This window comes from Eschrichtius robustus, chromosome 6 (assembly GCF_028021215.1).
Source record: "Eschrichtius robustus isolate mEscRob2 chromosome 6, mEscRob2.pri, whole genome shotgun sequence".
Lineage (NCBI taxonomy): Eukaryota > Metazoa > Chordata > Mammalia > Artiodactyla > Eschrichtiidae > Eschrichtius > Eschrichtius robustus.
The window spans coordinates 58,904,433-58,921,596 of NC_090829.1; the positions used below are offsets into that span (position 1 = coordinate 58,904,433).

A 17,164-nucleotide genomic window follows, 5' to 3' on the forward strand; every position below is an offset into this window, starting at 1 on the left:
GAGGGACAGAAGGAGTTGCGAAGTAGGTACAGCCTACATGGAATCTTTCCAAGAGTTTTGGACACTAAGTAGCTTTATTAGTTTTTAAAGTGTTAACTTTCCATGTTTTTGGAATTTCAAACTTAAAGTTGAAAAGTTTAATATAGTGAATACTCTTATTCCCTTCGCCTAGATTCACCAGTTGTTAACATTCGCCACATTTGCTTTATTGCTTTCTCTATATGTAATAATTATTATTGCTTATCCATTCGACAGTAAATTGAAGATATTTTGACCCTTTACTCCTAAATAATTCACTGTATATCTTCTAAGAACAAGGGCGTTTTCCTACATAACTACAGTACAATTATCAAATTCAGGAAATTTAACATATGTTAAATTTGATACAATATTATTTAATATTCAGTACATATTCAAGTTTAATATTTAATATTCAGTACATATTCAAGTTTTGCCAACGTCCCCATAATGTTCTTAGAGTAACTGGATTTCCCAAAACCCAAGATCCAATCCAGGATTATGCATTGCATTTAACTGACAGGTCTCCTGAACCTCCTCTAATCTGGAACAGTTCCTTTGCCTTTGTCTTTCATGACATTAACATGCTGGAAGAGTACAAGCCAGTTACTTGGTAGAACAATCCTCAGTTAAGGTCTCTCAACTGTTTCCTTGTGATTAGATTTTGGTTACGCACTTTAGAAATACCACAGAAAAGTAATGACATCCCTATTTCAAGCATGTCAAAAGGAACATTTTTTTCCTACCACCTTTATTGGAGTATAATTGCTTTACAATGGTGTGTTAGTTTCTGCTTTATAACAGAGTGAATCAGCTATACATATACATACATCCCCATATCTCCTCCCTCTTGCATCTCCCTCCCTCCCACCCTCCCTATCCCACCCCCCTAGGTGGTCACAAAGCACCGAGCTGATCTCCCTGTGCCATCCGACTGCTTCCCACTAGCTATCTGTTTTACATTTGGTAGTGTATATATGTCCATGCCACTCTCTCACTTCTTCCCAGCTTCCCCTTCTCCCTCCCCGTGTCCTCAAGTCCATTCTCTACGTCTGCGTCTTTATTCCTGTCCTGCCCCTAAGTTCTTCAGAACCATTTTTTTCTTTTTTTAAGAATCCATGTATATGTGTTAGCATACGGTATTTGTTTTTCTCTTTCTGACTTACTTCACTCTGTATGACAGATTCCAGGTCCATCCACCTCACTACAAATAACTCAGTTTTGTTTCTTTTTATGGCTGAGTAATATTCCATTGTATATATGTGCCACATCTTTATCCATTCATCTGTCGATGGCCACTTAGGTTACTTCCATGTCCTGGCTACTGTAAATAGAGCTGCAGTGAACACTGTGGTACACAACTCTTTTTGAATTATGGTTTTCTCAGGGTATATGCCCAGTAGTGGGATTGCTGGGTCGTATGGTAGTTCTATTCTTAGTTTTTTAAGGAACCTCCATACTGTTCTCCATAGTGGCTGTATCAATGTACATTCCCACCAACAGTGCAAGAGGGTTAAAAGGAACATGTTTATGCCACTACTGGTGATGTTAATTTTGATCACTTGACTGAAGTGGTATCTGCCAGATTTCTCCACTGTGAAGTTACTGTCTTCCCCTTGGTTGGTAATCTCTAGAGAGATCACTGGAAACAGTAGTAATACCCTTTTCCTCATCGACCTTTCTCTATTTGTAACACTTGCCTGAATCAGTATTATCATGATGGTTGCAAACCAGTGACTTTTCTAACTCTATTGTTCCTTCTACAGTTTTTATTGGTGGTTTACTGGGAACAGTTTTTCCCTTTTTCTTATTTTATTTATTTATTATGGACTTGTGGATTCTTCTCATTCAATGGGTTATAAGGCATTACTGTTATTATTCATTTTGATGCTCAAGTTTTCCCAGATTTGGCTGTTCAAGCTAGTTCCTACATCCCTTTGACATGCCCCCATTATTTTTTTGAATCTTTCCTTACTTTGTGTTCTACGCTCATCTTATACTTTCCCTTCCCCAGCTCTCGAACCAGCCATTTAGGTCTGTGCACTGGTTGTGCTCACTGCTACTAGGGTGTCATTACTTCTAGCCCTTTCATCAGACAGAGCCAGGAATTATATGCATGTCTGTATGAATGTAGGTATATTTTGATCATGAGTTCATATGGATAACTCTAATTCCAGTCCAACACCATAGAGGTCTTCATTGCCTTCTTCTGTTTCATATTTTTTATTTCCCTTCTCCCACAGAGAAAACCCTAGCTCTCAAAATAGCATGAATTTACTCATTTGCTCAGTCCTACAATACACACAAAATCGTTTCAGAACTGCTATATCTCTACACTATAGATAACAGCCTACTACACATGGTTCAAGGTTTTTTGTTGTCGTTGTTGGCAGTCCTTTCACCTTTAGGTTAAAGGTATATAATCAAAGTCCTGTGTTAAAAACTTACTTGGATTCATTTTTTTTCTTCTGAGAGTTTACGTTATTCACTAAAATACAGTTAGTTCATCTGTTGCTGTTTATATTCAATTTTGGAGGCTTTTTTCTCCCAGTCCTGTTAATTTCATTTTTGAACATATAAAAATTACCAAGTTTCCAAAGCTCATAACTACTCAAAAAGGTATAATCAGAGCAATGCCATTCCCTCCACCATCCCTTTTACTCAGTTCCTACCCACCCTCTACAGGTAGCTAATTCATTTCTGGTTACCTCTTCTCTATTTTTGTTCTATCAAAAGATTATGTTTTCTCAATGTGGAACAGAGAAATGGGACAGCATACTGGATGAAGAAAGAATTTTAAGATGGGAGACATAACAGAATGTTTGTATTATAATGTAAATGATTCCACAGAAACTGAAATTGAAGGTGGAGAACGGATGGGATAACTGCAGAAAGAAATATCTATCAAAATAACTTCTGGTTTAAATTTGAGGGGTATCAAAAGGTTCCCATATTCCAAAATAGATTGCCATCCTGTTTGTAACCTTCCTAATTAGTTATACCTATGGCTCTAGAGAACCCACATAAAATGGGGTTATTATTTTGGAAGGATAATTAAGCTATCACTACCTATTAATGTCAGTAGGAGAAATTCTGCCCTGGCAAGAGGGAGGTTTTGAACTTTGAGCTAGACATTTAAGCAGGAATAGAGAGGTGAGAAGAGAATGGCTGACATGAGGATCTGTGTAGTAACACAGATGGATAGTAATGATCATGCTAGAAAATCAAACCCACATCTCTGGCACGTCTTGGAAAATTTACAAATATGCTATTGAGTAACTGAGGGTTATTCCTCATGTCCTGGCAGTAAGTCAGTGTGGCACAGAGGGAAGAACATGAACTTTAGAGACAGAGCGGTCTGGCCTTAAATCCCAACTGAGTTACCTAACAGCTACATAACCACTGGCAAGTTACTTAACATCTCAGAGCCACAATTTTCTTACCTGTAGAACTGGATAATGTCTCTTTTGCCAAGTTAATGTGGAATATAAACAGAATAATGTATAGCATTGCCCCTGGCCCAGAACATATGCTTAATAAGTAGTTCCTATAATAAATGCAGATTAACAAGGTAAAGAAATTACACAGTGTGTTTCAATAACATGCCTAAAAGAAATCAGTGAAATCACACCATCTCAGGCAGTATTTGGTAAGGGCAAAAAAAATGTCCAACACGTAGTTCCAATTCTCAATTTTCAAAATGTCCCAGAGTCTATTTTTAAAGTGTAAAAATATGTGCTAACATACTAAAGTGCCAATGATTTAAAGAAACAATTCTGGGGAGATGTTGATCAAATGTTAAAAACTTCCAGTTAGGGACTTCCCTGATGGTGCAGTGGTTGAGAATCCGCCTGCCAATGCAGGGGACACAGGTTCGAGCCCTGGTCTGGGAAGATTCCATATGCTGCAGAGCAACTAAGCCTGTGCGTCACAACTACTGAGCCCGCGTGCTACAACTACTGAAGCCCACATGCCTAAAGCCCATGCTCCGAGACAAGAGAAGCCACCGCAACAAAGACCCAAAGCAGCCAAAAATTAATTAATTAATTAATTTAAAAAAACAAACAATTTCCAGTTATAAGATGAATAAGTTCTGGGGGGTTAATGTACAACATGGTGACTACAGTTAACAGTACTGTATTGCATACTTGAAAGTTGCTAAAAGAATAATCTTAAATTTCACACACACACACACACAAAGGTGATGAATGTATTAACTTTAACTGTGGTAATCATTTTGCAATTTACATATCTATCAAATCGTCACGTTGTACACCTTAAACTTACACAATGTTATATACCAATTATATCTCAATAAAACTGGAGAAAATAATAAAAGAAGCAATTCTGCAAGTTAACGAAGACCAACGACTCTGAATAACCTAAGTAATGCCTATGGCTCACAAAGAGATGAACATAAATGTATCAAAAGCCATATTAACCAATTTTATAATTTTATAAATGTGTACACACAAGAGAATTAAGGACGTTCAATAAAGCAATGTTTTAAAAGTTTCTATTTCACTTTCAAATTAATCTACAAACCAAAATGCAACATGGAAAGTCTTAAAATGATATTTAACTAAATACTGAAACATACAATAAACTTTCAGAGCCTAGAATCAGTAATAACCCTAAAGCCCCACACTGAAGAGCCTTAAAATGCGCAATGGCAATGAGACTCAAAGCATACAATTTTACGTTACAGATCGTCGTTTTCCTCGCCGACTAGAAATGACTTATCTTTCATCTTAAATAAGCAGTGTGTGCTCTACCTCTGTTCTAGAAGACGCACTTAGAGGTCACAATCTCAGTATGCAATACCAAAACGATTAGAATTCATCAACAATTCAATGCCGAACGTCTTAAGAAAACTTTCCAGTAGGGTGCTAATCCACAGACCGAGCTATTTTGCTTGTGGAAGGAGAAAGATGCATCCACACCCTTTACTGAAAGAGAAAAGGAAGGAGTGGGAGAAAAGGGAAGAGAGAGAGATGCAAAATAACAAGACGCTGCTTCTATAAACAAATTAAAGTCTGTTTTTAAACTTTGGGAAATTCTTCCTCTGCCGAAGAGCAATAAATATCAAAGTACAATACAAGGCAATCATTTGTGTTTTGAAGCAGAAAAAGAATGTGGAGAGAAAAGGAAAACATTTTATCATGTACTGAACTTACAAGTATTCAAAATCCTTAATTCCTCCCCCCCCCCCCCGCCAAATATTGGGCATCCTATCCTCTACAAAATAAATTTAACACGAAACCACTGGACTCATTTTTAGCACTCGGTGGAGAACTTTTATCTCTCCCAGCGCTCACCACCCAATAACCCTTCTGGGAAGCCCTGAATAACCGCTATTCTCGGGACAAACACAAGCTCGCGTTCCAGTGCCCCGGAGGCGCCTCGGGGCGCGAAAAGGAACCTGGGGGTCTGGAGGCCAAGGACCACAGACCGCCCCCTCGCTGCCCAGGAAGTGCCCGAAGCGGCGGCCGGGCGGCTGGTCCCCGCACCGGAGCGGAGCGCCACCGAGGCGCGCCCGCCCCGTCCCTCCCGGGCAGGGTCCGCCTCCTGGAGTCCCCCGTCCCCGAGTCAGGAGGACCCCGCCGGCCGCGCCTCACGCCCCCTGCGGGAAGCCCGGGATGCCCCCGCGGGGCGCATCGACGAGCCGCAGCTAGCGCGGCCGCCGCCTACCTGGAGGGAGCTTGGGCCCGCGTGGACTGGGCGTGCGGAAGTCAGCTGGGCGCTCAGCAGCCCCTGGCGCGCGGAGCCGGCTTGCAGAGCGCAGAATACGGCCGAGACCAGCGCCGCCGAGATCCGCCGACCACACCCAGGCCCGCGCCTCCCAGCAGCCAACTCCGCGGCGCGCGGGGCCGGGGCGGGGACGTGGCTCGAGGCGCGAGGCGCGAGGCGCGACGCACGAGGCGCGCGAGCCCGCGGGGACGCGCCGCGGACGCGCGCAGACCCTGGAGCGTGCGCGGCCCGGGCGGGGGGCGAAAGCAGCTGGCGCGGAGCGGAGCGTCTGCTTCCTATTTTCTCTCTCGTTTCCTGCTAGAAGAAGAAAAACATTTATTCCCGGGCAGTTTCGTTTTCTTGGTTCGGCGCCTGGACGCCGGAGCACACTTCTGAGTAGCGCCCAAGTGGTGTGGCCGGTTTCCTTCCTGCCACCGCACAGGCCTCAGCTTGCTCGTGGGCAGGATAGAGGGGCTGATTTAGAAGACCTCAAGGTCCCGTTTAGGTTTAACATTCTGGAATTCTAAATGTAAGAGAGTAAACTGAAGCCCGGAGTCTTACAAAATTGCATTGCAATCCCAGCTCTACCGTCCTTAGTTGTATGACCGTGTACCATCTCAGGAACTCAGTTTCATCATGGGCAAAATAGGGATACTGTACCTGCCTCAAAAAGGTGCGAAAAATTTAACTGCGATAACATTTGCACAGAGCCTGCCTCTAAATAAATGATCAATGCTTGGAAGTTATCGTTACTGTTGTCACTGATGAAACCGGGCCTTCCAGATAACCCTGTCAAGTTGCTCATCTCTGCATGAGTTAAACATCACATGCAACCGACTTTTTCTAGATTTCTAGGGGTGTTTTATGTTTAAAATGTCATAAAATGAATGCATCTACCCAATTTGCTTCCTCTGAAGTCAGTACCACCCGGGAGCAATTTTCCTCTCCCCACCCCCATCTTTCTTCTGAGTTAATTCCAGTTTGACAGACTGTTGCTATAGCATTCCTTCTCTGACGTCAAACAATTTAAAGAAACAGCCCTGGGTAACGACAACTGCAGAGGAGTTCTTTGTGGAGTTTTTGTGCTGGAGAAACGTTTGAACAATATCTTAAGAGAACTTTAACACCTCCGCAGCCTTCCATTTCTTCTTCAGCAGCGTCCCACCATCACCTGGAATAAATCTTTTAGTACCTTCATGATGAGCACACCCTGACTGCAGCTGTGGAGAAAATGTGACCGTTTTGTTTAAAAGCCAGACCATGACAAAAATGGAAACAGCTGTGGTGCTAGGGTGATGAAATTATAGGTGGTTTTTTCCCCCAAATTTTCATTTTCCTTAATGTGGGGTGCTTGTTTCCATTAAGAAGAAAGAGGAGAAATGCCAAATCTTCTACATATCAGTGTCTGAAAAGTTGATTGGGACCCGAATAGTTTGCAGCTGTAACTATTTATATGTTTTAATGATTAAATCCTGAGCTTTATCATTGTCATTTTTAGGAGGAAGCAAAGGGAAATTATTATTTAAGGAACTCCTATTACATACCAGGCTCCCTGCTTTCTTATATTGTACTTAATTCTCATACTAACTTTACAGTGTGCATTCTATCCCCATTTTACAGATAAAGAAGCTGAGGCTCAGTGAGATTAAGTAATTTACATAGAATACACAGTAAGTGTCACAGCCTTACATGGAATCTAGATTGGATTGACTCCAAAGCCCACTTTCTTTTAGATTCTTTTCTGTCTTGTTCTTGTGCACTGGCACTTGTACAGGTCTTTGAGAGGTGGTTGGGTTAAGATTATTAGCTGAAAAACAAGTTGCTGGTATTTAGGAAAACCCAGTGGAAAGTACTGTGTTATTCTATTCCAGAAAGGATTAGGGGAAATATAAATCAACAGCTCCTAAACACAAAAACCTGAAAAAAGTTTACAAGAATTTTACTGACCATTATTTGAAGACTTGAGAATAAATTACACAAAATGATCACTTCAACCTTCCTGAAAATTTGATGTGGACTAGAAGAATAAAGTCTAAGTACAAGAAAGGAAAGTTTATTATCCAAACTAGTTCACTTCCAAGAATATTATATTTCTGTTTTGCCACATCTGCTGCACATTTTTCTGGAAAGAACACTTACTTGTTAAAGGACAAGCCTGTGTTGTAAATCTGAAAGTAGAGCTGATGAAAAGAATTTCATTAGCAGGAATAATTTCCTAAAAGCACAGTGATGCATCTAAGTGACCCAGCAATTAGTAATTTTTCAAATGACAGCATAATCCATGTAGAAAGAAAAAGAGAAGGAAAGAAAGAAAGAAAAAAAGAAAGAGAGGAAGGAAAGAAGGAAGGAGGGAGGGAAGGAAGAAAGGAAGGAAGGAGGAAAGGAAGGAAGAAAAAGAAAGAAAGAGAGAGACAGAAAGAAAGAAAGAAAGAAAGAAAGAGTTATTAATATTCTCGAAGCCTGTAGATTTGTGTAGACAATTGTAATGATGTATCCTGCCTGCTTCTAATGTTTAAACCCAGTGTTCTTGTGTTTGGATGCCACTGGCTGATATTTAGATTTCTAACTCATTAGGCCCATGTTGTCAAATCCTATTCTGTTAAAAGAGGATGGTGGGGTCCCTGCTAGAGAACCTTTGAAGACAAAATCCCTGTCTGTTTCACCCTTGTGTTCTTTGTGGTGTTTAACAGAATACCTTGCACCTACTAATTACTCAGTGAGCAGATGAATGAATAAAGGTACCTGGCTACTTGTTTTACTCAAATAACCTTCATACCAACCACCCTCAGGCCCTACTCAGAATCATAGAAAGGAGAAGAGTGATCATTATTTTTCTGGGAGTTCAGTTGTAGTTGCTTCTGCAGGGTGTTTTGCTCTTTTAGGACCAAGTTCAGAGAAGCTCTGCTCTTGGTCCTCCATTGGATGAATCTGAATCCTTTTCTCAGCAAGCTACCCTAAAATCCACAGTGCCATAGGTTCATAACCTCTGCTTTTAAATCATATCCCAGGGCTTCCCTGGTGGCTCAATGATTAAGAAGCCGCCTGCCAGTGCAGGGGACGCAGGTTCGAGCCCTGATCTGGGAAGATCCCACATGCCGCGGAGCAACTAAGCCCGTGCACCACAACTACTGAACCTGTGCTCTAGAGCCCAAGAGACACAACTACTGAAGCCCGTGCACCTAGAGCTCGTGCTCCGCAACAAGAGAAGTCACTGCAATGAGAAGCCCACGCACCACAACGAAGAGAAGCCCCCACTCACAACAACTAGAGAAAGCCCACGCGCAGCAACAAAGACCCAAAGCAGCCAAAAATAAATTTAAAAATAAAATAAATAACTCATACCCTAGAAATAGTCTATTTTTTTTCTGAGCCTGCTTTGCTGTTAGACAACGCCAAGTGCATTATGAAGAACAGAACCGTCAAAGTGTACAGTATTCCAGTACGACCCTGTTGTATATGTTGTATACATTCCAATTCTATTGTATTCAGGATGAGACCAAATTACATACATGGAATATACTTTATAGAACTAAAGTAACAGGTTTTCTTCCAACTACAACAAAATAGTTCAAAAATATTAAATGGAAATTGTCTAATCGGATATGCAGCAGAGTTCCTCAAGGATGTGGGAAACGATTCCTTAGTAGACTCTAAGAAGTGAGTTTATGTGTTGTTTCAGACATCCTTAATCCCAAGAAGTCATGTCTAAACACTTCCCTCTTGCTCATGCACATTGCATTTAGATACAAGCTTTTTCTACAGCTTATATTTTGAGCCCGCCTTTGCTGTGTTCTTCTGACACTCCTAATACATATCAGTTATAGCTCTTGTGCCTTTCTGCTCAGGTTCTCTAATGGCAATTTGGGTCTGTCATCTACATGCACATCAGTGACCTTAGGAGAGCACTGTACTTGACTAATGATGTCTGTCTCAGGCATAGGAGGGGAATATATATTTGCTGCTCTAGGTCCTGTGGTTCATTTCTCTGGAATCTGTTATTGGGAAGGGACAGGCAAAGTGGAAAGAATACTAAACTGCACATCAGACGACGTGATTTAGAGCTTTGGCTCTAGTACTAAATATCTGTGTGAGCAGGTCACAACCTGCCTACGTTCTGTCTTGTTCAATATATACAATTGGAGTGCTGGATCTTAACAGGACTGGCAAATAGCACTGATGCCATCACTCAGTACTATGCCCAATGTACAACTTCACTAATCAGAAATGCACTCTTTCCCTCTAAGCCTCATTACCATCCCCCAAATTCTTCTGAATACAGGTATCCTCCCCCCGTTTCAACAGTTCACTTTACACCACTTCACATTTATGAAGGACTTACATTAGAACCTGTTTTTACTAACTGAAAGAAATCTAAAGAGGATTTTGCTTTTATGGAAAAGCAAAAAGACCAAAAGTGAGAATAGCATTCAGCATTTGTTTTGTAACAGCCCTTATAGAGGCATTGCACACCCAGAGCAGCAAGGAAAGCAGCACTGCCCAGCTCCTTCCCTGGGAAATGCACTCAGCATCTCAGCATCCAGCCGCCATATCTTTGAACTATGTCTGTGAGCATCTGGGCTTTATCTCGATTTATTTTGTGCTTCCATTAGGAAGATGGGTCCTAAGGTAATTACTTCTTCACTTTAGGCTATTTCAGCTTTCAAATGGTTTCCTAGGAAGGTTCTACTTTTGGATAGCAGGGGAAACCTATACCACACACCAGGAAGGCATTCTGATCTATTGGTTTGATAAGTGAGTAAAAACATTGTTATTGGCTATCTATTGCTGTGTGACAAGCCTCCCCCAAACTTAATGGATTAGCGCAACAGCAATCGTTTATGCTGCTCATGATAACCTACTTAGGCAGGGCTTGGCTAACACACTCTGCTCTGCTCTGGGCCGTGCCAGCTAGTTTGACTCTACTTTTAAGATGGCTCTGTCATCTGGCTGGCAAGGTGGTGCTGGCTGTTGGTTGGAAGACCATCCAGGGCTGTGGACAGAGACCTCTGTTCCTCTTCACTTGGCCTTTCCATGGGCTACTTGGAATTCCTCACACTACGGTGGCTGGGTTCCCAGAGCAAGTGTTCGAAGAGAACAGGGAGGAGGTGCATAGCATTTTTATCACTTAACTTGGGGAAGCACATACTGTAGCTTCCAGCATCCTCTCTTGGTCTAGACAGTCACAAATTCAAGTCATAGGGACATAGACCTTTTGATGGAGGAGTAGCAAGGTTCTAGAAGAGCATGTAGGCTGACACCTATTGCTGCAGCCATTTTTGGAAATACCATCTGCCACAAGCATATTTGCTGACCCTGGGTTAATCTATGAGTCTAATGATCTAGGATTCTGTTTTTCCATTCCTTTTTCCCATTCAGCATTGTTTTATTTAGTTATGCTAATGTGCTCCGTCTAACAGATATTTCAAACGATGGAAAATATCTTGCTTTCCTTGCTAATTTGGTGTTTTGGTTTTTTTTATTTTAATTTTTAAAATTATCATACTGTGAAATTGATCTTTTTCTTTTGGTGTATGGTTCTATGATTTTAAACACATGTACAGATTCATGTAACCATCACTACAATCAGGATACAGAACAGTCCTATCATCCCCCCAAAATTTCTCATGCTATCCTATTATTATTATTATTATTATTATTATCTCACCTCCCTCCCTATGCCCTAGCAATCCTTGATCTGTCCTCCATCCCTACAGCTTTGTCTTTTCGAGAATATTATGTAAATGGAATCATACCGTATGAAACATTTTGAGACTGGCTTCTTTCACTCAACATAATACCTTGTTCCTTCTTATTGCCGAGTAGTATTCCATGGTATGGAGGTACCACAGTTTACCCATTCTCCCACTCAATGACATTTTGGATGTTTTCCAGTTTGGGGCAATTATGAACATAGTTTCTATAAACACTCATGTACAGGTTTTTATGTTAACGTATGTTTTCATTTTTCTAGGGCAGGTAACCATGAGTGGGATTGTAGTGTTATATGGTTAGTGTATGTTTAACCTCATGAGAAACTGCCAAATCATTTTCTGGAGTGGCTAGTCCATTTTTCATTCTCACCAGCAATGTATGGGAGTTCCAGTTGCTCTGAGTCCTTGTCAGCACTTGATACTGTCAGTGTTTGTTAATTTTTGCCTTTCAAATAGGTGTGTAGTGGTATCTCATAATGGTGGTTTATTATTGTATCTTCTTCGGCATCACATGTACAAGGTTATCTCCTGCCTTCCCCTACCTTGATCTAGTCCATGCATTTCTGTCAAATTAATTTTCCTAAAACACAATAGTGATTAGATTCACTTTTGGCTCAGAGAACCTGCAACAATTTCCAATTACTTACTGAATTGAATATATCTGCCTTGCACTGGCTTGCAAGGCCTTACATAATCGGACTCCAACCTACATTTCCAGGTTCATCTTTTACTCCTCTATTTTTCTCTCCACCTAGCCTTTTTGCTCTTCTGAGAGTAGGTTCTTTGCCTTCTCATCTTTGTCAGTGTTGTTCCCAAAACTGTCTCCTCTGTCCTTCTTTCTGTATCTCTCAAGAACCAAGAACCTGAGGGGACTGTCCTTGCCCCTCTGTGCCTGGAATACCACCATGTAATAACATGCAATCTAACCCAGACACTCTTCCCAGGCTCTTTGAGCACCCTCCTGGGCAGGTCAGCAAATCCAGGACCGAGCAGGTATCCAGCTGGGGAATGAGTCTCCTTTGCTGATACAGACCAACTACTTTCCAAGTGATTCTACTTGGAAATAATGATATTATCTCATGTCTATCTTACCAGTTCTCTGAGAGGTTTTTGAACCATTTTTGAGATTTGAGATTAATGATATGGTAATTTTTCAACTGACTTTGCAATAAAGCATGAAGAGCTCTGATAGCTGTCAACAGTATATCACTTCCCTTCAGCAATGAAAGCTGAGAAAGAATAATTTAACAACATTAATTGTTTCCTGATAGAAACAATTGCTTTGGTCTGATACCAAGCCACTTAGCCTGGACTTCAAACTCTACCTAGGAAGTTTAAAAAAAAAGGTGAAAAGATGATATATAAATCAACTATTACGCTAAACATTTTTATTTGAATGTTGAAGAGACACCATTCTCAGTAACAACAAACATTAATGAACCTACTCTTTAGAACAAACCTCTAAGATTAAAGGAATGATTTTGAAAGCCTCTGCTTGCTCCAAGGATTATTTAAGAGAAAAAGAGTTATGCGTTGAGACTCCCTTAGCCATATTCTCTAAGTGGACCAGGATATCTAAATCATGTTTTCAAAAGCCCATATAAATTCTAAGAAAGTTAAGTGAAATTGTTAATGATAGCAAATTCAGTTCAGGTCAAGAGTATGATGTATTCAAGTTACATTCTACATAACCTCCCTCTTCTATAATTATGCCCATATTTATAGTGTCTAGAGCATAATATATTATTTGCATGAGCTAGAGATTTACAATTATATGACTCTTCCATGCCACAATCTCACGCCTGGGACTCACGTCTTATCACTGTATCCTTAGTCTTAGCACAGTACCTGCATATAGCAGGGCTCTCTCATGTTTGTTCAATGAATGAAACAATACAGAGCTCTAAGGAGAGGTTGCTGGGAGTTTCATTCATTCATTCATACATACATCCACTCATTTATTCATTCATTTGCGAGCATTTAATAAGTTCTCAGACAAAAATGTATCTTCATAGCTATTTAGGAATAAATAAAATCAGACTAACAAAATGCTTGATTCAACATTAATGCTTCTAGGAGTGGAGTCTTCTCCTGGCAGATGGGTGGTCAAGCTGAGGTGGAAGCAGAGCACAAGGTCTAAGGCTTGGGACAGTTTTACGCTTTTCCTTCACTCAGCCCTTTTATTGTCATTTTAAGTTCTTAATGTGACGTGGGGAGGTGCAGGGGACTGCTCTCACACTTTTGTCATCCAAATGACAGCAGCTAATAAGGGTTTCTGGAGCAATTCACTCTCCTCAGGGACCAAGGATGGGAGAAAACTACTGGGCAGAAGCCAGCCTCTGTTCTCATAGGGTGTGCTGAGTGCAATAATGAGTGTGATATCATCACCTGTTTTTAAGTGCTCTATGGGAAAACCCAGCTCCTTTGCATTTGAGACAGACTATTAGTGGGGGTAATGATGGTTTGAACAGGATGCTTTTCTCTTCTTTAAAGTACCTTTAGAGGAAAAAAATCAACAAATAGGACTAAATATCTGAAAATAAATATTTAAAATGCTCTAGAAACACGGCTGAGTTAAGGTTTTTTCAAAACAGAAACAATCTTCTTTGGAACAGATATCCTAATTTAGTATTTCCCCTTTGGTATCTTTTAGGTTTATACACATTTATTGAATATTTAGGAATCAGCACTTCGCATTATTTACCTCATTTACTATCTACAACAGACTTAAAAGGAGATATTATTATTCCTATTGTGCAAAGGAGGAGATTTAGGCTCAGAGACAGTAAACTCTTGCTCAATGTCCTGAGGTAGTATCAGGGGATGAGAATGAAGGGTTCAGGCTCTCATCCTTCTTATGTCTCTAACCTCCACTTCCAACAGCCCTCCTGACTACCCCAAAAACTATACAACCTAAAGAAAGGGTTATGCAAATTTTATGTAAATATAGCTTCAAAACCTGCCCCTCCCTCAGCAGTTCCCTACCCCTTGAGCCTCTCCTGTATCGAATCAAACACCTAATACATGATAGAGCTTTCAAATAGAGCCAGAACTTTCTGACCCGATGCTTGGGTGTGTTCCCGTCCCTGCTCTTTGAAGCCTACTCGCCAGCAGTAACACAACTGCCCTCACTTAGGTTTCATTTTGGATATTGTATTTCTTTCTAAATAAATTAGGTCAAAACCTCTGGTTAATGAATGCCTCAGAAGTTTTTCTATCTCTTCAGTTGTATTACATAAATAAAAATCAGGCAGGTAGAGAATTTAACCACTCCACCCTCATCCAGTTTGACTTGCCCCAACACTTACCCAAATCCAAGAGACTTCACAAATTCTTTCAGTCAGAGAACATCAACTTCTTTGCTCTTGTTTGCCCCCCACCCCTGCCCCTTTATCAGGATAGCTACTTACTGCTCTTCCTGTTTTGCTTTAACTGAAATGAATTTGAGCTCTTATGCCTTCTGCTGTTTGGATTTCCTGGCTTAAAAGCTCTGAATCAGAATGACATTAATCCTACTTTTTCTGCAATGTGGCATTATTATTCATTACAGATACATGTACTGCTCCTTCTCACTTTCTGAGAATTTCATGGACTTTCTCATTGGAAATGAGTCAGTGATTTGGAATTTGCATCTTCCCAAGTAACAAGTAGGCTGCCTCATTTTTTAAATCTCATTTTTTAAAGAAAATTCTAGTCCAATTTACCAATTTTTTCAAAATCTGATTTAGTTACACCCAAACCCAGAATTTAATTAACTAGCATTTACATTATTAGCAATGTCCAAATTTAAGTATATTTTCTGTAGAGATCAGCCCTAGGGCAGCTGCACAAGTCTCTGCAAGAAGGTTCCTCTTCTTTGGTGACAATGAGTCAGATTTGTATTAACTCAAAAATGAACTTAAGGAGAAAAAAAAAGAAACTTTGTCATCTAATGAGTAACTGTTTCATCTTGGTTTAGTTGATAAAGCAGCAGCTCTAAAAATAAAACTTACTGTAGATTTGTTCTTTTTTCTCTCTTTTAAAAACTAAACTCTTAACTTTGCCCTTTGTCATACCTAACGAATATATAATTTAACAAAATGACGCCAAGAATTAGTAGTTGGAAAGAATTTCTTGGTTTGGAGATGGCGTGCTAATTGTTTGGGTCCACATGTGAGCTGAAATACAAATTTCAAGAAAGTTTGAATGTCCCCAATTTAATTATTTTCCCTGAAATCAGACCTAGTTGTGTTTTTTTTCCACATTGACAATGATTGCCTAATAAGTCTAACCTAGACCAACTAAAACATGACAACTTTCCAGATCTTTTTCTTCCTCAACCTACAACTATGATGGTATTTTATACATTTCAGTGACATTTATTAAAATCTGCCTTTTACTGAAGTTATTTGTATAACTGTGTAAAAAGTGATTGTGTAATAAGAGTCTTAGAGATATAAATCAAGTCTGAACCACCTTTGTATCCCTTATGGCACCAAACAGAGTTTTCTGACTTTCTGGGCCCCAATCCATCCAATATACTACTGTTAAATTCATTTTCCTGAAGTTGAGCTTTGCTTAAGTAAATTTTTGGATAAGAATCTACAACATTTTCGTGTTGTTTACTGAATTAAATGCCCCATCACACCTGGCACTCATAGCCTGCCATTACCTAGCCCTATCCTGTCCTTTCCAGCTTTTTCTCTATGGTATTTTCCATTGAAACTTGGCTCTTCCCACTTCTGAGAAGAGGTCCTGGGATTTCCCACATTTCTTGTGCTATTCTCACTAACTAGAAGGCTTCATATAGGAACCTATCCACAAAGCCACATCCAATCCTCCCAACTGAACACATCTCTCCTTGTTTCTGATCTCGGCAGCACTTGGTTTATACTACTCTTGTGTACTTCTGTCACTACTGCCCACTTTGGCTTAAATCATAATCATCTGTGTGCTTGTTTTATCTCCCAGATTTGAGATTAGGCATGGCATGCTGAAGAGAACACGAGCTATGAGGTTGGAAAAATCTAAGTTCATATAGTGCCTCTATCACTTCTGAGCTTTTTTTTTTCCCACTTAGAGAAAAGTCATTGATTCACTTGCCCTCTCATGCTCTGAGTTATCACAAAATTATTGTGAGTAAAAAGAAGATTCTTTCCACCTTACCCAATCCCATTTGTAAGTACCAAAAAAAAAAAAAACTGGTAAAGATAAAAGGGAGTAAACAGGCTAATGAATAAAAAGAGACAGAAAGCTTGTACAGAAAGTCTAAGGAGGTTTGAAAAAAATAATTTAGGGTGTTTAGCTGAGAAGAGAAAGAGCAGAAGAACAGATTGTATTTTTCAATTTCTTTAAGAAATGTTATTAGCGGTCTTTACATTCACTGAGTCAGGAAGCAATATCTGCAGTCACTCAAAGCAAAGAAGCCCCTGGAAATCAAAAAGAAGTCAAACTCACTTCTCTCTGAATCTGTCATTCCTCTACTATGTCTTTCAGAAATAAGACATTGAAAAGAAACAGTGCCATCTGGCATATATTGGGAGATTAGATACTTTGTCTCACAAAACAAGAAATTTATCATATTATAAAGGACAATTTCCTGAAATAAATTTGCCATTGCTTCTGCAGGAGAGGAAAATAATTAATGTACACATTAGTAGTAATAGTAAAAATAATAACCCTAAACATTTGTCAGGTGTTTATTATGAGCCCATTAAGTAATTGTT

General features: G+C 40.0%; 1 protein-coding gene across 2 annotated transcripts in view; it reads right to left on the reverse strand.

The window, feature by feature from the left end:
* The window catches only part of GNB4 (G protein subunit beta 4), a 68,232-nt gene extending 53,251 nt beyond the window's left edge, over nt 1-14,981 (reverse strand). Inside the window, exon 1 of one of the 2 annotated variants that reach the window (XM_068546282.1) lies at nt 14,768-14,981. The gene's annotated coding sequence lies outside the window, so the exon portion shown is untranslated. Of the gene's footprint in view, nt 1-5,709; nt 5,928-14,767 lie in introns of those variants that run through there. The other variant, XM_068546281.1, reaches the window with a different exon arrangement.
* Nucleotides 14,982-17,164: the final 2,183 nt, after the last annotated feature.